The sequence below is a fragment of the Symphodus melops genome, assembly GCF_947650265.1.
Source record: "Symphodus melops genome assembly, chromosome: 1".
Classification (NCBI taxonomy): Eukaryota; Metazoa; Chordata; class Actinopteri; order Labriformes; family Labridae; genus Symphodus; species Symphodus melops.
The window spans coordinates 27,075,757-27,101,852 of record NC_136691.1 but is presented as its reverse complement, the minus strand read 5'-3'; positions in this window follow the sequence as shown (position 1 = coordinate 27,101,852).

Here is a 26,096-nt window from a genome sequence, read left to right as displayed (position 1 = left end):
ACCCTGGATCAGAACCTGACTCATGTAGAACCCTAGATCAGAACCAGACTCATGTAGAACCCTGGATCAGAGCCAGACTCATGTAGCACAGGCAGAAACCTGGATCAGAACCAGACTCATGAAGAACAGGAGAAACCCTGGATCAGAACCTGACTCATGTAGAACCCTGGATCAGAACCAGACTCATGAAGAACCGACAGAACCCTGGATCAAAACCAGACTCATGTAGAACCCTGGATCAGAACCAGACTCATGTAGAACCCTGGATCAGAACAGGACTCATGTAGATCCCTGGATTAGAACCAGACTCATGACGAACAGGTGAAACCCTGGATCAGAACCTGACTCATGTAGAACCCTGGATCAGAACCAGACTCATGAAGAACCGACAGAACCCTGGATCAGAACCAGACTCATGTAGAACCCTGGATCAGAACCAGACTCATGGAGAACCCTGGATCAGAACCAGACTCATGTAGAACCGACCGAACCCTGGATCAGAACCAGACTCATGTAGAACCCACAGAACCCTGGATCAGAACCAGACTCATGTAGAACAGGCAAAACGCTTGATAAGAACCAGACTCATGTAGAACCGTGGATCAGAAACAGAGTCATGTAGACCAGGCAGAAACCTGGATCAGAATCAGACTCATGAAGAACCGACAGAACCCTGGATCAGAACCAGACTCATGGAGAACCCTGGATCAGAACCAGACTCATGTAGAACCCTGGATTAGTTCCAGACTCATGTAGAAACCTGGATCAGAACCAGACTCATGTAGAACCTTTGATCAGAACCAAACTCATGTAGAACCCTGGATCAGAGCCAGACTCATGTAGAAACGACAGAACCCTGGATCAGAACCAGACTTATGGAGAACAGTCAGAAACCTGGATCAGAACCAGACTCATGTAGAACCGACAGAACCCTGGATCAGAACCAAACTCATGTACAATCGACAGAATCCTGGATAAGAACCAGACTCATGAAGAACCCACAGAACCCTGGAACAGAATCAGACTCATGTAGCACTGACTGAACCCTGGATCAGACCCAGACTCGTGTAGAACACTGGATCAGAACCTGACACATGTAGAACCCTGGATCAGAGCCAGACTCATGTTGAACAGGCAGAAACCTGGATCAGAACCAGACTCATGAAGAACAGGAGATACCCTAGATCAGAACCTGACTCATTTAGAACCCTGGATCAGAACCAGACTCATGTAGAACCCTGGATCAGAATCAGACTCATGTAGAACCCTGGATCATAACAGGACTCATGTAGGTCCCTGGATTAGAACCAGACTCATGAAGAACAGGCAAAACCCTGGACCAGAACCAGTCTAATGTAGAACGCTGGATCACAACCAATCTCATGTAGAACAGACAGAAGCCTGGATCAGAATCAGACTCATGAAGAACCCTGGATCAGAACTCAAGTAGAACCCTGGATCAGAACCAATCTCATGTAGAACAGGCAGAAGCCTGGATAAGAACTAGACTCATGTAGAACCGACAGAACCCTGGATCAGACACAGACTCATGTAAAACCCAGGATCGGAACCTGACTCATGTAGAACCCTGGATCAGATCCAAACTCATGTAGAACCGACCGAACCCTGGATCAGAACCAGACTCATGTAGAACCGACAGAACCCTGGATCAGAAACTGACTCATGTAGAACCCTAGATCAGAACCAGACTCATGTAGAACCCTGGATCAGAGCCAGACTCATGAAGAACAGGAGAAACCCTGGATCTGAACCTGACTCATGTAGAATCCTTGATCAGAACCAGACTCATGTAGAACCGACAGAACCCTGGATCAGAACCTGACTCATGTAGAACCCTAGATCAGAACCAGACTCATGTAGAACCCTGGATCAGAGCCAGACTCATGTAGCACAGGCAGAAACCTGGATCAGAACCAGACTCATGAAGAACAGGAGAAACCCTGGATCAGAACCTGACTCATGTAGAACCCTGGATAAGAACAAGACTCATGAAGAACCGACAGAATCCTGGATCAAAACCAGACTCATGTAGAACCCTGGATCAGAACCAGACTCATGTAGAACCCTGGATCAGAACAGGACTCATGTAGATCCCTGGATTAGAACCAGACTCATGAAGAACAGGCAAAACCCTGGACCAGAACCAGACTTATATAGTACCATTGATCAGAACCAGACTAATGTAGAACCCTGGATCAGAACCAATCTCATGTAGAACAGACAGAACCCTGGATCAGAAACTGACTCATGTAGAACCCTAGATCAGAACCAGACTCATGTAGAACCCTGGATCAGAGCCAGACTCATGAAGAACAGGAGAAACCCTGGGTCAGAACCTGACTCATGTAGAATCCTTGATCAGAACCAGATTCATGTAGAGCCGACAGAACCCTGGATCAGAACCTGACTCATGTAGAACCCTAGATCAGAACCAGACTCATGTAGAACCCTGGATCAGAGCCAGACTCATGTAGCACAGGCAGAAACCTGGATCAGAACCAGACTCATGAATAACAGGAGAAACCCTGGATCAGAACCTGACTCATGAAGAACAGGAGAAACCCTGGATCAGAACCTGACTCATGTAGAATCCTTGATCAGAACCAGACTCATGTAGAACCGACAGAACCCTGGATCAGAACCTGACTCATGTAGAACCCTAGATCAGAACCAGACTCAGGTAGAACCCTGGATCAGAGCCTAACTCATGTAGCACAGGCAGAAACCTGGATCAGAACCAGACTCATGAAGAACAGGAGAAACCCTGGATCAGAACCTGACTCATGTAGAACCCTGGATCAGAACCAGACTCATGAAGAACCGACAGAATCCTGGATCAAAACCAGACTCATGTAGAACCCTGGATCAGAACCAGACTCATGTAGAACCCTGGATCAGAACAGGACTCATGTAGATCCCTGGATTAGAACCAGACTCATGAAGAACAGGCAAAACCCTGGACCAGAACCAGACTTATATAGTACCATGGATCAGAACCAATCTCATGTAGAACAGACAGAAGCCTGGATCAGAACCAGAATCATGAAGAACTGACAGAACCCTGGAACAGAATCAGACTCATGTAGAACCGACAGAATCCGGGATCAGACCCAGACTCGTGTAGAACCCTGGATCAGACCAAGACCCATGTAGAACTGACAGAACCCTGGATCAGAACCAGACTCATGTAAAACTGACAGCACCCTGGATCAGAATCAGACTCATGTAGAATAGGCAGAAACCTGGATCAGAACTAGACTGATGCAGAACGCATGATCAGAACCAGACTTATGGAGAACCCTCGATCAGAACCAGACTCATGTAGAACCGACCGAACCCTGGATCAGAACCAGACTCATGTAGATCCGACAGAACCCTGGATCAGAACCAGACTCATGTAGAACCCACAGAACCCTGGATCAGAACCAGACTCATGTAGAACCCTGGATCAGAACCTGACTCATGTAGGTCCCTGGATTAGAACCAGACTCATGTAGAACCCTGCATCAGAACCAGACTCATGTAGAACCGACAGAACCCTGGATCAGAACCAAACTCATGTACAATCGACATAATCCTGGATAAGAACCAGACTCATGTAGAACCCTGCATCAGAACCAGACTCATGAAGAACCCACAGAACCCTGGAACAGAATCAGACTCATGTAGCACTGACAGAACCCTGGATCAGACCCAGACTCGTGTAGCACCCTGGATCAGAACCTGACTCATGTAGAACCCTGGATCAGAGCCAGACTCATGTAGAACAGGCAGAAACCTGGATCAGAACCAGACTCATGAAGAACAGGAGAAACCCTGGATCAGAACCTGACTCATGTAGAACCCTGGATCAGAACCAGACTCATGAAGTACCGACAGAACCCTGGATCAAAACCAGACTCATGTAGAACCCTGGATCAGAACCAGACTCATGGAGAACCCTGGATCAGAACCAGACTCATGTAGAACCGACCGAACCCTGGATCAGAACCAGACTCATGTAGAACCCACAAAACCCTGGATCAGAACCAGACTCATGTAGAACAGGCAAAACGCTGGATAAGAACCAGACTCATGTAGAACCGTGGATCAGAAACAGAGTCATGTAGACCAGGCATAAACCTGGATCAGAATCAGACTCATGAAGAACCAACAGAACCCTGGATCAGAACCAGACTCATGGAGAACCCTGGATCAGAACCAGACTCATGTAGAACCCTGGATTAGTTCCAGACTCCTGTAGAAACCTGGTTCAGAACCAGACTCATGTAGAACCTTGGATCAGAACCAAACTCATGTAGAACCCTGGATCAGAGCCAGACTCATGTAGAAACGACAGAACCCTGGATCAGAAAAAAGCTCATGTAGAACAGCCAAAATCCTGGATCAGAACCAGACTCATGGAGAACAGGCAGAAACCTGGATCAGAACCAGACTCATGTAGAACCCTGGATCAGAACCTGACTCATGTAGAACCCTGGATTAGAACCAGACTCATGTAGAACCCACAGAACCCTGGATCAGAACCAGTCTCATGTAGAACAGGCAAAACGCTGGATAAGAACCAGACTCATGTAGAACCGTGGATCAGAAACAGACTCATGTAGAACCCTGGATCAGAGCCAGACTCATGTAGCACAGGCAGAAACCTGGATCAGAACCAGACTCATGAAGAACAGGAGAAACCCTGGATCAGAACCTGACTCATGTAGAACCCTGGATCAGAACCAGACTCATGAAGAACCGACAGAACCCTGAATCAAAACCAGACTCATGTAGAACCCTGGATCAGAACCTGACTCATGTAGAACCCTGGATCAAAGCCAGACTCATGTAGAACAGGCAGAAACCTGGAACAGAATCAGACTCATGAAGAACCCACAGAACCCTGGAACAGAATCAGACTCATAAAGCACTGACAGAACCCTGGATCAGACCCAGACTCGTGTAGAACCCTGGATCAGAACCTGACTCATGTAGAACCCTGGATCAAAGCCAGACTAATGTAGAACAGGCAGAAACCTTGATCAGAACCAGACTCATGAAGAACAGGAGAAACCCTGGATCAGAACCTGACTCATGCAGAACCTTTGATCAGAACCAGACTCATGGAGAACAGGCAGAAACCTGGATCAAAACCAGACTCATGTAGAACCCTGGATCAGAACCAGACTAATGGAGAACCCTGGATCAGAACCAGACTCATGTAGAACCGACCGAACCCTGGATCAGAACCAGACTCATGTGGAACCCACAGAACCCTGGATCAGAACCAGACTCATGTAGAACCGTGGATCAGAAACAGAGTCATGTAGACCAGGCAGAAACCTGGATCAGAATCAGACTCATGAAGAACCGACAGAACCCTGGATCAGAACCAGACTCATGTAGAACCGACAGAACCCTGGATCAGAACCCGACTCATGTAGAACCCTAGATCAGAACCAGACTCATGTAGAACCCTGGATCAGAGCCAGACTCATGTAGCACAGGCAGAAACCTGGATCAGAACCAGACTCATGAAGAACAGGAGAAACCCTGGATCAGAACCTGACTCATGTAGAACCCTGGATCAGAACCAGACTCATGAAGAACCGACAGAACCCTGGATCAAAACCAGACTCATGTAGAACCCTGGATCAGAACCAGACTCATGTAGAACCCTGGATCAGAACAGGACTCATGTAGATCCCTGGATTAGAACCAGACTCATGACGAACAGGTGAAACCCTGGACCAGAACCAGACTTATATAGAACCCTGGATCAGAACCAGACTAATGTAGAACGCTGGATCACAACCAATCTCATGTAGAACAGACAGAAGCCTGGATCAGAATCAGACTCATGAAGAACCCTGGATCAGCACTCAAGTAGAACCCTGGATCAGAACCAATCTCATGTAGAACAGGCAGAAGCCTGGATAAGAACCAGACTCATGTAGAACCGACAGAACCCTGGATCAGACACAGACTCATGTAAAACCCAGGATCGGAACCAGACTCATGTAGAACCCTGGATCAGAGCCAGACTCATGAAGAACAGGAGAAACCCTGGATCAGAACCTGACTCATGTAGAATCCTTGATCAGAACCAGACTCATGTAGAACCGACAGAACCCTGGATCAGAACCTGACTCATGTAGAACCCTAGATCAGAACCAGACCCATGTAGAACCCTGGATCAGAGCCAGACTCATGTAGCACAGGCAGAAACCTGGATCAGAACCAGACTCATGAAGAACAGGAGAAACCCTGGATCAGAACCTGACTCATGAAGAACAGGAGAAACCCTGGATCAGAACCTGACTCATGTAGAATCCTTGATCAGAACCAGACTCATGTAGAACCGACAGAACCCTGGATCAGAACCTGACTCATGTAGATCCCTGGATTAGAACCAGACTCATGAAGAACAGGCAAAACCCTGGACCAGAACCAGACTTATATAGTACCCTGGATCAGAACCAGACTAATGTAGAACCCTGGATCAGAACCAATCTCATGTAGAACAGACAGAAGCCTGGATCAGAACCAGAATCATGAAGAACTGACAGAACCCTGGAACAGAATCAGACTCATGTAGAACCGACAGAATCCGGGATCAGACCCAGACTCGTGTAGAACCCTGGATCAGACCAAGACCCATGTAGAACTGACAGAAACCTGGATCAGAACCAGACTCATGTAGAACTGACAGCACCATGGATCAGAATCAGACTCATGTAGAATAGGCAGAAACCTGGATCAGAACTAGACTCATGCAGAAGGCATGATCAGAACCAGACTTATGGAGAACCCTGGATCAGAACCAGACTCATGTAGAACCGACCGAACCCTGGATCAGAACCAGACTCATGTAGATCCGACAGAACCCTGGATCAGAACCAGACTCATGTAGAACCCACAGAACCCTGGATCAGAACCAGACTCATGTAGAACCCTGGATCAGAACCTGACTCATGTAGGTCCCTGGATTAGAACCAGACTCATGTAGAACCCTGCATCAGAACCAGACTCATGTAGAACAGGCAGAAACCTGGATCAGAACCAGACTCATGAAGAACAGGAGAAACCCTGGATCAGAACCTGACTCATGTAGAACCCTGGATCAGAACCAGACTCATGAAGAACCGACAGAACCCTGGATCAAAACCAGACTCATGGAGAACCCTGGATCAGAACCAGACTCATGTAGAACCGACCGAACCCTGGATCAGAACCAGACTCATGTAGAACCCACAGAACCCTGGATCAGAACCAGACTCATGTAGAACAGGCAAAATGCTGGATAAGAACCAGACTCATGTAGAACCGTGGATCAGAAACAGAGTCATGTAGACCAGGCAGAAACCTGGATCAGAATCAGACTCATGAAGAACCGACAGAACCCTGGATCAGAACCAGACTCATGGAGAACCCTGGATCAGAACCAGACTCATGTAGAACCCTGGATTAGTTCCAGACTCATGTAGAAACCTGGATCAGAACCAGACTCATGTAGAACCTTGGATCAGAACCAAACTCATGTAGAACCCTGGATCAGAGCCAGACTCATGTAGAAACGACAGAACCCTGGATCAGAAAAAAACTCACGTAGAACAGCCAAAATCCTGGATCAGAACCAGACTCATGGAGAACAGGCAGAAACCTGGATCAGAACCAGACTCATGAAGAACAGGAGAAACCCTGGATCAGAACCTGCCTCATTTAGAACCCTGGATCAGAACCAGACTCATGTAGAACCCTGGATCAGAACCAGACTCATGTAGAACCCTGGATCATAACAGGACTCATGTAGGTCCCTGGATTAGAACCAGACTCATGAAGAACAGGCAAGACCCTGGACCAGAACCAGTCTAATGTAGAACGCTGGATCACAACCAATCTCATGTAGAACAGACAGAAGCCTGGATCAGAATCAGACTCATGAAGAACACTGGATCAGCACTCAAGTAGAACCCTGGATCAGAACCAATCTCATGTAGAACAGGCAGAAGCCTGGATAAGAACCAGACTCATGTAGAACCGACAGAACCCTGGATCAGACACAGACTCATGTAAAACCCAGGATCGGAACCTGACTCATGTAGAACCCTGGATCAGATCCAAACTCAAGTAGAACCGACCGAACCCTGGATCAGAACCAGACTCATGTAGAACCGACAGAACCCTGGATCAGAAACTGACTCATGTAGAACCCTAGATCAGAACCAGACTCATGTAGAACCCTGGATCAGAGCCAGACTCATGAAGAACAGGAGAAACCCTGGATCAGAACCTGACTCATGTAGAATCCTTGATCAGAACCAGACTCATGTAGAACCGACAGAACCCTGGATCAGAACCTGACTCATGTAGAACCCTAGATCAGAACCAGACTCATGTAGAACCGACAGAACCCTGGATCAGAACCTGACTCATGTAGAACCCTAGATCAGAACCAGACTCATGTAGAACCCTGGATCAGAGCCAGACTCATGTAGCACAGGCAGAAACCTGGATCAGAACCAGACTCATGAAGAACAGGAGAAACCCTTGATCAGAACCTGACTCATGTAGAACCCTGGATCAGAACCAGACTCATGAAGAACCGACAGAACCCTGGATCAAAACCAGACTCATGTAGAACCCTGGATCAGAACCAGACTCATGTAAAACCCTGGATCAGAACAGGACTCATGTAGATCCCTGGATTAGAACCAGACTCGTGAAGAACAGGCAAAACCCTGGACCAGAACCAGACTTATATAGTACCCTGGATCAGAACCAGACTAATGTAGAACCCTGGATCAGAACCAATCTCATGTAGAACAGACAGAAGCCTGGATCAGAACCAGAATCATGAAGAACTGACAGAACCCTGGAACAGAATCAGACTCATGTAGAACCGACAGAATCCGGGATCAGACCCAGACTCGTGTAGAACCCTGGATCAGACCAAGACCCATGTAGAACTGACAGAAACCTGGATCAGAACCAGACTCATGTAGAACTGACAGCACCATGGATCAGAATCAGACTCATGTAGAATAGGCAGAAACCTGGATCAGAACTAGACTCATGCAGAACGCAGGATCAGAACCAGACTCATGGAGAACCCTGGATCAGAACCAGACTCATGTAGAACCGACCGAACCCTGGATCAGAACCAGACTCATGTAGATCCGACAGAACCCTGGATCAGAACCAGACTCATGTAGAACCCACAGAACCCTGGATCAGAACCAGACTCATGTAGAACCCTGGATCAGAACCTGACTCATGTAGAACCCTGGATTAGAACCAGACTCATGTAGAACCCTGCATCAGAACCAGACTCATGTAGAACCGACAGAACCCTGGATCAGAACCAAACTCATGTACAATCGACATAATCCTGGATAAGAACCAGACTTATGAAGAACCCACAGAAACCTGGAACAGAATCAGACTCATGTAGCACTGACAGAACCCTGGATCAGACCCAGACTCGTGTAGAACCCTGGATCAGAACCTGACTCATGTAGAACCCTGGATCAGAGCCAGACTCATGTAGAACAGGCAGAAACCTGGATCAGAACCAGACTCATGAAGAACAGGAGAAACCCTGGATCAAAACCTGACTCATGTAGAACCCTGGATCAGAACCAGACTCATGAAGAACCGACAGAACCCTGGATCAAAACCAGACTCATGTAGAACCCTGGATCAGAACCAGACTCATGGAGAACCCTGGATCAGAACCAGACTCATGTAGAACCGACCGAACCCTGGATCAGAACCAGACTCATGTAGAACCCACAGAACCCTGGATCAGAACCAGACTCATGTAAAACGGGCAAAACGCTTGATAAGAACCAGACTCATGTAGAACCGTGTATCAGAAACAGAGTCATGTAGACCAGGCAGAAACCTGGATCAGAATCAGACTCATGAAGAACCGACAGAACCCTGGATCAGAACCAGACTCATGTAGAACCGTGGATCAGAACCAAACTCATGTAGAACCCTGGATCAGAGCCAGACTCATGTAGAAACGACAGAACCCTGGATCAGAACCAGACTTATGGAGAACAGTCAGAAACCTGGATCAGAACCAGACTCATGTAGAACCGACAGAACCCTGGATCAGAACCAAACTCATGTACAATCGACAGAATCCTGGATAAGAACCAGACTCATGAAGAACCCACAGAACCCTGGAACAGAATCAGACTCATGTAGCACTGACTGAACCCTGGATCAGACCCAGACTCGTGTAGAACACTGGATCAGAACCTGACACATGTAGAACCCTGGATCAGAGCCAGACTCATGTTGAACAGGCAGAAACCTGCATCAGAACCAGACTCATGAAGAACAGGAGATACCCTAGATCAGAACCTGACTCATTTAGAACCCTGGATCAGAACCAGACTCATGTAGAACCCTGGATCAGAATCAGACTCATGTAGAACCCTGGATCATAACAGGACTCATGTAGGTCCCTGGATTAGAACCAGACTCATGAAGAACAGGCAAAACCCTGGACCAGAACCAGTCTAATGTAGAACGCTGGATCACAACCAATCTCATGTAGAACAGACAGAAGCCTGGATCAGAATCAGACTCATGAAGAACCCTGGATCAGAACTCAAGTAGAACCCTGGATCAGAACCAATCTCATGTAGAACAGGCAGAAGCCTGGATAAGAACTAGACTCATGTAGAACCGACAGAACCCTGGATCAGACACAGACTCATGTAAAACCCAGGATCGGAACCTGACTCATGTAGAACCCTGGATCAGATCCAAACTCATGTAGAACCGACCGAACCCTGGATCAGAACCAGACTCATGTAGAACCGACAGAACCCTGGATCAGAAACTGACTCATGTAGAACCCTAGATCAGAACCAGACTCATGTAGAACCCTGGATCAGAGCCAGACTCATGAAGAACAGGAGAAACCCTGGATCAGAACCTGACTCATGTAGAATCCTTGATCAGAACCAGACTCATGTAGAACCGACAGAACCCTGGATCAGAACCTGACTCATGTAAAACCCTAGATCAGAACCAGACTCATGTAGAACCCTGGATCAGAGCCAGACTCATGTAGCACAGGCAGAAACCTGGATCAGAACCAGACTCATGAAGAACAGGAGAAACCCTGGATCAGAACCTGACTCATGTAGAACCCTGGATAAGAACAAGACTCATGAAGAACCGACAGAATCCTGGATCAAAACCAGACTCATGTAGAACCCTGGATCAGAACCAGACTCATGTAGAACCCTGGATCAGAACAGGACTCATAAAGATCCCTGGATTAGAACCAGACTCATGAAGAACAGGCAAAACCCTGGACCAGAACCAGACTTATATAGTACCATGGATCAGAACCAGACTAATGTAGAACCCTGGATCAGAACCAATCTCATGTAGAACAGACAGAACCCTGGATCAGAAACTGACTCATGTAGAACCCTAGATCAGAACCAGACTCATGTAGAACCCTGGATCAGAGCCAGACTCATGAAGAACAGGAGAAACCCTGGATCAGAACCTGACTCATGTAGAATCCTTGATCAGAACCAGACTCATGTAGAACCGACAGAACCCTGGATCAGAACCTGACTCATGTAGAACCCTAGATCAGAACCAGACTCATGTAGAACCCTGGATCAGAGCCAGACTCATGTAGCACAGGCAGAAACCTGGATCAGAACCAGACTCATGAATAACAGGAGAAACCCTGGATCAGAACCTGACTCATGAAGAACAGGAGAAACCCTGGATCAGAACCTGACTCATGTAGAATCCTTGATCAGAACCAGACTCATGTAGAACCGACAGAACCCTGGATCAGAACCAAACTCATGTAAAATCGACATAATCCTGGATAAGAACCAGACTTATGAAGAACCCACAGAAACCTGGAACAGGATCAGACTCATGTAGCACTGACAGAACCCTGGATCAGACCCAGACTCGTGTAGAACCCTGGATCAGAACCTGACTCATGTAGAACCCTGGATCAGAGCCAGACTCATGTAGAAACGACAGAACCCTGGATCAGAACCAGACTTATGGAGAACAGTCAGAAACCTGGATCAGAACCAGACTCATGTAGAACCGACAGAACCCTGGATCAGAACCAAACTCATGTACAATCAACAGAATCCTGGATAAGAACCAGACTCATGAAGAACCCACAGAACCCTGGAACAGAATCAGACTCATGTAGCACTGACTGAACCCTGGATCAGACCCAGACTCGTGTAGAACACTGGGTCAGAACCTGACTCATGTAGAACCCTGGATCAGAGCCAGACTCATGTTGAACAGGCAGAAACCTGGATCAGAACCAGACTCATGAAGAACAGGAGATACCCTAGATCAGAACCTGACTCATTTAGAACCCTTGATCAGAACCAGACTCATGTAGAACCCTGGATCAGAATCAGACTCATGTAGAACCCTGGATCATAACAGGACTCATGTAGGTCCCTGGATTAGAACCAGACTCATGAAGAACAGGCAAAACCCTGGACCAGAACCAGTCTAATGTAGAACGCTGGATCACAACCAATCTCATGTAGAACAGACAGAAGCCTGGATCAGAATCAGACTCATGAAGAACCCTGGATCAGAACTCAAGTAGAACCCTGGATCAGAACCAATCTCATGTAGAACCGACAGAACCCTGGATCAGACACAGACTCATGTAAAACCCAGGATCGGAACCTGACTCATGTAGAACCCTGGATCAGATCCAAACTCATGTAGAACCGACCGAACCCTGGATCAGAACCAGACTCATGTAGAACCAACAGAACCCTGGATCAGAAACTGACTCATGTAGAACCCTAGATCAGAACCAGACTCATGTAGAACCCTGGATCAGAGCCAGACTCATGAAGAACAGGAGAAACCCTGGATCATAACCTGACTCATGTAGAATCCTTGATCAGAACCAGACTCATGTAGAACCGACAGAACCCTGGATCAGAACCTGACTCATGTAGAACCCTAGATCAGAACCAGACCCATGTAGAACCCTGGATCAGAGCCAGACTCATGTAGCACAGGCAGAAACCTGGATCAGAACCAGACTCATGAAGAACAGGAGAAACCCTGGATCAGAACCTGACTCATGAAGAACAGGAGAAACCCTGGATCAGAACCTGACTCATGTAGAATCCTTGATCAGAACCAGACTCATGTAGAACCGACAGAACCCTGGATCAGAACCTGACTCATGTAGAACCCTAGATCAGAACCAGACTCATGTAGAACCCTGGATCAGAGCCAGACTCATGTAGCACAGGCAGAAACCTGGATCAGAACCAGACTCATGAAGAACAGGAGAAACCCTGGATCAGAACCTGACTCATGTAGAACCCTGGATCAGAACCAGACTCATGAAGAACCGACAGAATCCTGGATCAAAACCAGACTCATGTAGAACCCTGGATCAGAACCAGACTCATGTAGAACCCTGGATCAGAACAGGACTCATGTAGATCCCTGGATTAGAACCAGACTCATGAAGAACAGGCAAAACCCTGGACCAGAACCAGACTTATATAGTACCATGGATTAGAACCAGACTAATGTAGAACCCTGGATCAGAACCAATCTCATGTAGAACAGACAGAAGCCTGGATCAGAACCAGAATCATGAAGAACTGACAGAACCCTGGAACAGAATCAGACTCATTTAGAACCGACAGAATCCGGGATCAGACCCAGACTCGTGTAGAACCCTGGATCAGACCAAGACCCATGTAGAACTGACAGAACCCTGGATCAGAACCAGACTCATGTAAAACTGACAGCACCCTGGATCAGAATCAGACTCATGTAGAATAGGCAGAAACCTGGATCAGAACTAGACTGATGCAGAACGCATGATCAGAACCAGACTTATGGAGAACCCTGGATCAGAACCAGACTCATGTAGAACCGACCGAACCCTGGATCAGAACCAGACTCATGTAGATCCGACAGAACCCTGGATCAGAACCAGACTCATGTAGAACCCACAGAACCCTGGATCAGAATCAGACTCATGTAGAACCCTGGATCAGAACCTGACTCATGTAGGTCCCTGGATTAGAACCAGACTCATGTAGAACCCTGCATCAGAACCAGACTCATGTAAAACCGACAGAACCCTGGATCAGAACCAAACTCATGTACAATCGACATAATCCTGGATAAGAACCAGACTCATGAAGAACCCACAGAACCCTGGAACAGAATCAGACTCATGTAGCACTGACAGAACCCTGGATCAGACCCAGACTCGTGTAGCACCCTGGATCAGAACCTGACTCATGTAGAACCCTGGATCAGAGCCAGACTCATGTAGAACAGGCAGAAACCTGGATCAAAACCAGACTCATGAAGAACAGGAGAAACCCTGGATCAGAACCTGACTCATGTAGAACCCTGGATCAGAACCAGACTCATGAAGAACCGACAGAACCCTGGATCAAAACCAGTCTCATGTAGAACCCTGGATCAGAACCAGACTCATGGAGACCAGGCAGAAACCTGGATCAGAATCAGACTCATGAAGAACCGACAGAACCTTGGATCAGAACCAGACTCATGTAGAACCGACAGAACCCTGGATCAGAACCTGACTCATGTAGAACCCTAGATCAGAACCAGACTCATGTAGAACCCTGGATCAGAGCCAGACTCATGTAGCACAGGCAGAAACCTGGATCAGAACCAGACTCATGAAGAACAGGAGAAACCCTGGATCAGAACCTGACTCATGTAGAACCCTGGATCAGAACCAGACTCATGAAGAACCGACAGAACCCTGAATCAAAACCAGACTCATGTAGAACCCTGGATCAGAACCTGACTCATGTAGAACCCTGGATCAAAGCCAGACTCATGTAGAACAGGCAGAAACCTGGAACAGAATCAGACTCATGAAGAACCCACAGAACCCTGGAACAGAACCAGACTCATGTAGAACTGACAGAACCCTGGATCAGGACCTGACTCATGTAGAACCCTAGATCAGAACCAGACTCATGTAGAACCCTGGATCAGAGCCAGACTCATGTAGCACAGGCAGAAACCTAGATCAGAACCAGACTCATGAAGAACAGGAGAAACCCTGGATCAGAACCTGACTCATGTAGAACCCTGGATCAGAACCAGACTCATGAAGAACCGACAGAACCCTGGATCAAAACCAGACTCATGTAGAACCCTGGATCAGAACCAGACTCATGTAGAACCCTGGATCAGAACAGGACTCATGTAGATCCCTGGATTAGAACCAGACTCATGACGAACAGGTGAAACCCTGGATCAGAATCAGACTCATGAAGAACCCTGGATCAGCACTCAAGTAGAACCCTGGATCAGAACCAATCTCATGTAGAACAGGCAGAAGCCTGGATAAGAACCAGACTCATGTAGAACCGACAGAACCCTGGATCAGACACAGACTCATGTAAAACCCAGGATCGGAACCAGACTCATGTAGAACCCTGGATCAGAGCCAGACTCATGAAGAACAGGAGAAACCCTGGATCAGAACCTGACTCATGTAGAATCCTTGATCAGAACCAGACTCATGTAGAACTGACAGAACCCTGGATCAGAACCTGACTCATGTAGAACCCTAGATCAGAACCAGACCCATGTAGAACCCTGGATCAGAGCCAGACTCATGTAGCACAGGCAGAAACCTGGATCAGAACCAGACTCATGAAGAACAGGAGAAACCCTGGATCAGAACCTGACTCATGAAGAACAGGAGAAACCCTGGATCAGAACCTGACTCATGTAGAATCCTTGATCAGAACCAGACTCATGTAGAACCGACAGAACCCTGGATCAGAACCTGACTCATGTAGAACCCTAGATCAGAACCAGACTCATGTAGAACCCTGGATCAGAGCCAGACTCATGTAGCACAGGCAGAAACCTGGATCAGAACCAGACTCATGAAGAACAGGAGAAACCCTTGACCAGAACCTGACTCATGTAGAACCCTGGATCAGAACCAGACTCATGTAGAACCCTGGATCAGAACCAGACTCATGTAAAACCCTGGATCAGAACAGGACTCATGTAGATCCCTGGATTAGAACCAGACTCATGAAGAACAGGCAAAACCCTGGACCAGAACCAGACTTATATAGTACCCTGGATCAGAACCAGACTAATGTAGAACCCTGGATCAGAACCAATCTCATGTAGAACAGACAGAAGCCTGGATCAGAACCAGAATCATGAAGAACTGACAGAACCCTGGAACAGAATCAGACTCATGTAGAACCGACAGAATCCGGGATCAGACCCAAACTCATGTAGAACCCTGGATCAGAGCCAGACTCATGTAGAAACGACAGAACCCTGGATCAGAAAAAAACTCATGTAGAACAGCCAAAATCCTGGATCAGAACCAGACTCATGGAGAACAGGCAGAAACCTGGATCAGAACAAGACTCATGTAGAACCCTGGATCAGAACCTGACTCATGTAGAACCCTTTATTAGAACCAGACTCATGTAGAACCCACAGAACCCTGGATCAGAACCAGACTCATGTAGAACAGGCAAAACGCTTGATCAGAACCAGACTCATGTAGAACCGTGGATCAGAAACAGAGTCATGTAGACCAGGCAGAAACCTGGATCAGAATCAGACTCATGAAGAACCGACAGAACCTTGGATCAGAACCAGACTCATGTAGAACCGACAGAACCCTGGATCAGAACCTGACTCATGTAGAACCCTAGATCAGAACCAGACTCATGTAGAACCCTGGATCAGAGCCAGACTCATGTAGCACAGGCAGAAACCTGGATCAGAACCAGACTCATGAAGAACAGGAGAAACCCTGGATCAGAACCTGACTCATGTAGAACCCTGGATCAGAACCAGACTCATGAAGAACCGACAGAACCCTGAATCAAAACCAGACTCATGTAGAACCCTGGATCAGAACCTGACTCATGTAGAACCCTGGATCAAAGCCAGACTCATGTAGAACAGGCAGAAACCTGGAACAGAATCAGACTCATGAAGAACCCACAGAACCCTGGAACAGAACCAGACTCATGTAGAACCGACAGAACCCTGGATCAGAACCTGACTCATGTAGAACCCTAGATCAGAACCAGACTCATGTAGAACCCTGGATCAGAGCCAGACTCATGTAGCACAGGCAGAAACCTGGATCAGAACCAGACTCATGAAGAACAGGAGAAACCCTGGATCAGAACCTGACTCATGTAGAACCCTGGATCAGAACCAGACTCATGAAGAACCGACAGAACCCTGGATCAAAACCAGACTCATGTAGAACCCTGGATCAGAACCAGACTCATGTAGAACCCTGGATCAGAACAGGACTCATGTAGATCCCTGGATTAGAACCAGACTCATGACGAACAGGTGAAACCCTGGATCAGAATCAGACTCATGACGAACCCTGGATCAGCACTCAAGTAGAACCCTGGATCAGAACCAATCTCATGTAGAACAGACAGAAGCCTGGATCAGAACCAGAATCATGAAGAACTGACAGAACCCTGGAACAGAATCAGACTCATGTAGAACCGACAGAATCCGGGATCAGACCCAGACTCGTGTAGAACCCTGGATCAGACCAAGACCCATGTAGAACTGACAGAAACCTGGATCAGAACCAGACTCATGTAGAACTGACAGCACCATGGATCAGAATCAGACTCATGTAGAATAGGCAGAACCCTCCATCAGAACCAGACTCATGTAGAACCGACAGAACCCTGGATCAGAACCAAACTCATGTACAATCGACATAATCTTGGATAAGAACCAGACTTATGAAGAACCCACAGAAACCTGGAACAGAATCAGACTCATGTAGCACTGACTGAACCCTGGATCAGACACAGACTCGTGTAGAACACTGGATCAGAACCTGACTCATGTAGAACCCTGGATCAGAGCCAGACTCATGTTGAACAGGCAGAAACCTGGATCAGAACCAGACTCATGAAGAACAGGAGATACCCTAGATCAGAACCTGACTCATTTAGAACCCTGGATCAGAACCAGACTCATGTAGAACCCTGGATCAGAATCAGACTCATGTAGAACCCTGGATAATAACAGGACTCATGTAGGTCCCTGGATTAGAACCAGACTCATGAAGAACAGGCAAAACCCTGGACCAGAACCAGTCTAATGTAGAACGCTGGATCACAACCAATCTCATGTAGAACAGACAGAAGCCTGGATCAGAATCAGACTCATGAAGAACCCTGGATCAGAACTCAAGTAGAACCCTGGATCAGAACCAATCTCATGTAGAACAGGCAGAAGCCTGGATAAAAACCAGACTCATGTAGAACCGACAGAACCCTGGATCAGACACAGACTCATGTAAAACCCAGGATCGGAACCTGACTCATGTAGAACCCTGGATCAGATCCAAACTCATGTAGAACCGACCGAACCCTGGATCAGAACCAGACTCATGTAGAACCGACAGAACCCTGGATCAGAAACTGACTCATGTAGAACCCTAGATCAGAACCAGACTCATGTAGAACCCTGGATCAGAGCCAGACTCATGAAGAACAGGAGAAACCCTGGATCAGAACCTGACTCATGTAGAATCCTTGATCAGAACCAGACTCATGTAGAACCCTGGATTAGTTCCAGACTCATGTAGAAACCTGGATCAGAACCAGACTCATGTAGAACCTTGGATCAGAACCAAACTCATGTAGAACCCTGGATCAGAGCCAGACTCATGTAGAAACGACAGAACCCTGGATCAGAAATAAACTCATGTAGAACAGCCAAAATCCTGGATCAGAACCAGACTCATGGAGAACAGGCAGAAACCTGGATCAGAACCAGACTCATGTAGAACCCTGGATCAGAACCTGACTCATGTAGAACCCTTTATTAGAACCAGACTCATGTAGAACCCACAGAACCCTGGATCAGAACCAGACTCATGTAGAACAGGCAAAACGCTGGATCAGAACCAGACTCATGTAGAACCGTGGATCAGAAACAGAGTCATGTAGACCAGGCAGAAACCTGGATCAGAATCAGACTCATGAAGAACCGACAGAACCTTGGATCAGAACCAGACTCATGTAGAACCGACAGAACCCTGGATCAGAACCTGACTCATGTAGAACCCTAGATCAGAACCAGACTCATGTAGAACCCTGGATCAGAGCCAGACTCATGTAGCACAGGCAGAAACCTAGATCAGAACCAGACTCATGAAGAACAGGAGAAACCCTGGATCAGAACCTGACTCATGTAGAACCCTGGATCAGAACCAGACTCATGAAGAACCGACAGAACCCTGAATCAAAACCAGACTCATGTAGAACCCTGGATCAGAACCTGACTCATGTAGAACCCTGGATCAAAGCCAGACTCATGTAGAACAGGCAGAAACCTGGAACAGAATCAGACTCATGAAGAACCCACAGAACCCTGGAACAGAATCAGACTCATAAAGCACTGACAGAACCCTGGATCAGACCCAGACTCGTGTAGAACCCTGGATCAGAACCTGACTCATGTAGAACCCTGGATCAAAGCCAGACTAATGTAGAACAGGCAGAAACCTGGATCAGAACCAGACTCATGAAGAACAGGAGAAACCCTGGATCAGAACCTGACTCATGCAGAACCTTGGATCAGAACCAGACTCATGGAGAACAGGCAGAAACCTGGATCAGAACCAGACTCATGTAGAACCCTGGATCAGAACCTGACTCATGTAGAACCCTGGATTAGAACCAGACTCATGTAGAACCCACAGAACCCTGGATCAGAACCAGACTCATGTAGAACAGGCAAAACGCTGGATCAGAACCTCACTCATGTAGAACCGTGGATCAGAACCAGACTCATGTAGAACAGGCAAAACGCTGGATCAGAACCAGACTCATGTAGAACCGTGGATCAGAAACAGAGTCATGTAGACCAGGCAGAAACCTGGATCAGAATCAGACTCATGAAGAACCGACAGAACCTTGGATCAGAACCAGACTCATGTAGAACCGACAGAACCCTGGATCAGAACCTGACTCATGTAGAACCCTAGATCAGAACCAGACTCATGTAGAACCCTGGATCAGAGCCAGACTCATGTAGCACAGGCAGAAACCTAGATCAGAACCAGACTCATGAAGAACAGGAGAAACCCTGGATCAGAACCTGACTCATGTAGAACCCTGGATCAGAACCAGACTCATGAAGAACCGACAGAACCCTGAATCAAAACCAGACTCATGTAGAACCCTGGATCAGAACCTGACTCATGTAGAACCCTGGATCAAAGCCAGACTCATGTAGAACAGGCAGAAACCTGGAACAGAATCAGACTCATGAAGAACCCACAGAACCCTGGAACAGAATCAGACTCATAAAGCACTGACAGAACCCTGGATCAGACCCAGACTCGTGTAGAACCCTGGATCAGAACCTGACTCATGTAGAACCCTGGATCAAAGCCAGACTAATGTAGAACAGGCAGAAACCTGGATCAGAACCAGACTCATGAAGAACAGGAGAAACCCTGGATCAGAACCTGACTCATGCAGAACCTTGGATCAGAACCAGACTCATGGAGAACAGGCAGAAACCTGGATCAGAACCAGACTCATGTAGAACCCTGGATCAGAACCTGACTTATGTAGAACCCTGGATTAGAACCAGACTCATGTAGAACCCACAGAACCCTGGATCAGAACCAGACTCATGTAGAACAGGCAAAACGCTGGATCAGAACCTCACTCATGTAGAACCGTGGATCAGAAACAGAGTCATGTAGAACCCTGGATCAGAGCCAGACTCATGTAGCACAGGCAGAAACCTGGATCAGAACCAGACTCATGAAGAACAGGAGAAACCCTGGATCAGAACCTGACTCATGTAGAACCCTGGATCAGAACCAGACTCATGAAGAACCGACAGAACCCTGGATCAAAACCAGACTCATGTAGAACCCTGGATCAGAACCTGACTCATGTAGAACCCTGGATCAAAGCCAGACTCATGTAGAACAGGCAGAAACCTGGAACAGAATCAGACTCATGAAGAACCCACAGAACCCTGGAACAGAATCAGACTCATAAAGCACTGACAGAACCCTGGATCAGACCCAGACTCGTGTAGAACCCTGGATCAGAACCTGACTCATGTAGAACCCTGGATCAAAGCCAGACTAATGTAGAACAGGCAGAAACCTGGATCAGAACCAGACTCATGAAGAACAGGAGAAACCCTGGATCAGAACCTGACTCATGTAGAACCGACAGAACCCTGGATCAGAACCAAACTCATGTACAATCGACAGAATCCTGGATAAGAACAAGACTCATGAAGAACCCACAGAACCCTGGAACAGAATCAGACTCATGTAGCACTGACTGAACCCTGGATCAGACCCAGACTCGTGTAGAACACTGGATCAGAACCTGACTCATGTAGAACCCTGGATCAGAGCCAGACTCATGTTGAACAGGCAGAAACCTGGATCAGAACCAGACTCATGAAGAACAGGAGATACCCTAGATCAGAACCTGACTCATTTAGAACCCTGGATCAGAAACAGACTCATGTAGAACCCTGGATCAGAATCAGACTCATGTAGAACCCTGGATCATAACAGGACTCATGTAGGTCCCTGGATTAGAACCAGACTCATGAAGAACAGGCAAAACCCTGGACCAGAACCAGTCTAATGTAGAACGCTGGATCACAACCAATCTCATGTAGAACAGACAGAAGCCTGGATCAGAATCAGACTCATGAAGAACCCTGGATCAGAACTCAAGTAGAACCCTGGATCAGAACCAATCTCATGTAGAACAGTCAGAAGCCTGGATAAGAACCAGACTCATGTAGAACCGACAGAACCCTGGATCAGACACACACTCATGTAAAACCCAGGATCGGAACCTGACTCATGTAGAACCCTGGATCAGATCCAAACTCATGTAGAACCGACCGAACCCTGGATCAGAACCAGACTCATGTAGAACCGACAGAACCCTGGATCAGAAACTGACTCATGTAGAACCCTAGATCAGAACCAGACTCATGTAGAACCCTGGATCAGAGCCAGACTCATGAAGAACAGGAGAAACCCTGGATCAGAACCTGACTCATGTAGAATCCTTGATCAGAACCAGACTCATGTAGAACCGACAGAACCCTGGATCAGAACCTGACTCATGTAGAACCATAGATCAGAACCAGACCCATGTAGAACCCTGGATCAGAGCCAGACTCATGTAGCACAGGCAGAAACCTGGATCAGAACCTGACTCATGAAGAACAGGAGAAACCCTGGATCAGAACCTGACTCATGTAGAATCCTTGATCAGAACCAGACTCATGTAGAACCGACAGAACCCTGGATCAGAACCTGACTCATGTAGATCCCTGGATTAGAACCAGACTCATGAAGAACAGGCAAAACCCTGGACCAGAACCAGACTTATATAGTACCATGGATCAGAACCAGACTAATGTAGAACCCTGGATCAGAACCAATCTCATGTAGAACAGACAGAACCCTGGATTAGAACCAGACTCATGTAGAACCCTGCATCAGAACCAGACTCATGTAGAACCGACAGAACCCTGGATCAGAACCAAACTCATGTACAATCGACATAATCCTGGATAAGAACCAGACTTATGAAGAACCCACAGAAACCTGGAACAGAATCAGACTCATGTAGCACTGACAGAACCCTGGATCAGACCCAGACTCGTGTAGAACCCTGGATCAGAACCTGACTCATGTAGAACCCTGGATCAGAGCCAGACTCATGTAGAACAGGCAGAAACCTGGATCAGAACCAGACTCATGAAGAACAGGAGAAACCCTGGATCAAAACCTGACTCATGTAGAACCCTGGATCAGAACCAGACTCATGAAGAACCGACAGAACCCTGGATCAAAACCAGACTCATGTAGAACCCTGGATCAGAACCAGACTCATGGAGAACCCTGGATCAGAACCAGACTCATGTAGAACCGACCGAACCCTGGATCAGAACCAGACTCATGTAGAACCCACAGAACCCTGGATCAGAACCAGACTCATGTAAAACGGGCAAAACGCTTGATAAGAACCAGACTCATGTAGAACCGTGTATCAGAAACAGAGTCATGTAGACCAGGCAGAAACCTGGATCAGAATCAGACTCATGAAGAACCGACAGAACCCTGGATCAGAACCAGACTCATGTAGAACCGTGGATCAGAACCAAACTCATGTAGAACCCTGGATCAGAGCCAGACTCATGTAGAAACGACAGAACCCTGGATCAGAACCAGACTTATGGAGAACAGTCAGAAACCTGGATCAGAACCAGACTCATGTAGAACCGACAGAACCCTGGATCAGAACCAAACTCATGTACAATCGACAGAATCCTGGATAAGAACCAGACTCATGAAGAACCCACAGAACCCTGGAACAGAATCAGACTCATGTAGCACTGACTGAACCCTGGATCAGACCCAGACTCGTGTAGAACACTGGATCAGAACCTGACACATGTAGAACCCTGGATCAGAGCCAGACTCATGTTGAACAGGCAGAAACCTGCATCAGAACCAGACTCATGAAGAACAGGAGATACCCTAGATCAGAACCTGACTCATTTAGAACCCTGGATCAGAACCAGACTCATGTAGAACCCTGGATCAGAATCAGACTCATGTAGAACCCTGGATCATAACAGGACTCATGTAGGTCCCTGGATTAGAACCAGACTCATGAAGAACAGGCAAAACCCTGGACCAGAACCAGTCTAATGTAGAACGCTGGATCACAACCAATCTCATGTAGAACAGACAGAAGCCTGGATCAGAATCAGACTCATGAAGAACCCTGGATCAGAACTCAAGTAGAACCCTGGATCAGAACCAATCTCATGTAGAACAGGCAGAAGCCTGGATAAGAACTAGACTCATGTAGAACCGACAGAACCCTGGATCAGACACAGACTCATGTAAAACCCAGGATCGGAACCTGACTCATGTAGAACCCTGGATCAGATCCAAACTCATGTAGAACCGACCGAACCCTGGATCAGAACCAGACTCATGTAGAACCGACAGAACCCTGGATCAGAAACTGACTCATGTAGAACCCTAGATCAGAACCAGACTCATGTAGAACCCTGGATCAGAGCCAGACTCATGAAGAACAGGAGAAACCCTGGATCAGAACCTGACTCATGTAGAATCCTTGATCAGAACCAGACTCATGTAGAACCGACAGAACCCTGGATCAGAACCTGACTCATGTAAAACCCTAGATCAGAACCAGACTCATGTAGAACCCTGGATCAGAGCCAGACTCATGTAGCACAGGCAGAAACCTGGATCAGAACCAGACTCATGAAGAACAGGAGAAACCCTGGATCAGAACCTGACTCATGTAGAACCCTGGATAAGAACAAGACTCATGAAGAACCGACAGAATCCTGGATCAAAACCAGACTCATGTAGAACCCTGGATCAGAACCAGACTCATGTAGAACCCTGGATCAGAACAGGACTCATAAAGATCCCTGGATTAGAACCAGACTCATGAAGAACAGGCAAAACCCTGGACCAGAACCAGACTTATATAGTACCATGGATCAGAACCAGACTAATGTAGAACCCTGGATCAGAACCAATCTCATGTAGAACAGACAGAACCCTGGATCAGAAACTGACTCATGTAGAACCCTAGATCAGAACCAGACTCATGTAGAACCCTGGATCAGAGCCAGACTCATGAAGAACAGGAGAAACCCTGGATCAGAACCTGACTCATGTAGAATCCTTGATCAGAACCAGACTCATGTAGAACCGACAGAACCCTGGATCAGAACCTGACTCATGTAGAACCCTAGATCAGAACCAGACTCATGTAGAACCCTGGATCAGAGCCAGACTCATGTAGCACAGGCAGAAACCTGGATCAGAACCAGACTCATGAATAACAGGAGAAACCCTGGATCAGAACCTGACTCATGAAGAACAGGAGAAACCCTGGATCAGAACCTGACTCATGTAGAATCCTTGATCAGAACCAGACTCATGTAGAACCGACAGAACCCTGGATCAGAACCAAACTCATGTAAAATCGACATAATCCTGGATAAGAACCAGACTTATGAAGAACCCACAGAAACCTGGAACAGGATCAGACTCATGTAGCACTGACAGAACCCTGGATCAGACCCAGACTCGTGTAGAACCCTGGATCAGAACCTGACTCATGTAGAACCCTGGATCAGAGCCAGACTCATGTAGAAACGACAGAACCCTGGATCAGAACCAGACTTATGGAGAACAGTCAGAAACCTGGATCAGAACCAGACTCATGTAGAACCGACAGAACCCTGGATCAGAACCAAACTCATGTACAATCAACAGAATCCTGGATAAGAACCAGACTCATGAAGAACCCACAGAACCCTGGAACAGAATCAGACTCATGTAGCACTGACTGAACCCTGGATCAGACCCAGACTCGTGTAGAACACTGGGTCAGAACCTGACTCATGTAGAACCCTGGATCAGAGCCAGACTCATGTTGAACAGGCAGAAACCTGGATCAGAACCAGACTCATGAAGAACAGGAGATACCCTAGATCAGAACCTGACTCATTTAGAACCCTTGATCAGAACCAGACTCATGTAGAACCCTGGATCAGAATCAGACTCATGTAGAACCCTGGATCATAACAGGACTCATGTAGGTCCCTGGATTAGAACCAGACTCATGAAGAACAGGCAAAACCCTGGACCAGAACCAGTCTAATGTAGAACGCTGGATCACAACCAATCTCATGTAGAACAGACAGAAGCCTGGATCAGAATCAGACTCATGAAGAACCCTGGATCAGAACTCAAGTAGAACCCTGGATCAGAACCAATCTCATGTAGAACCGACAGAACCCTGGATCAGACACAGACTCATGTAAAACCCAGGATCGGAACCTGACTCATGTAGAACCCTGGATCAGATCCAAACTCATGTAGAACCGACCGAACCCTGGATCAGAACCAGACTCATGTAGAACCAACA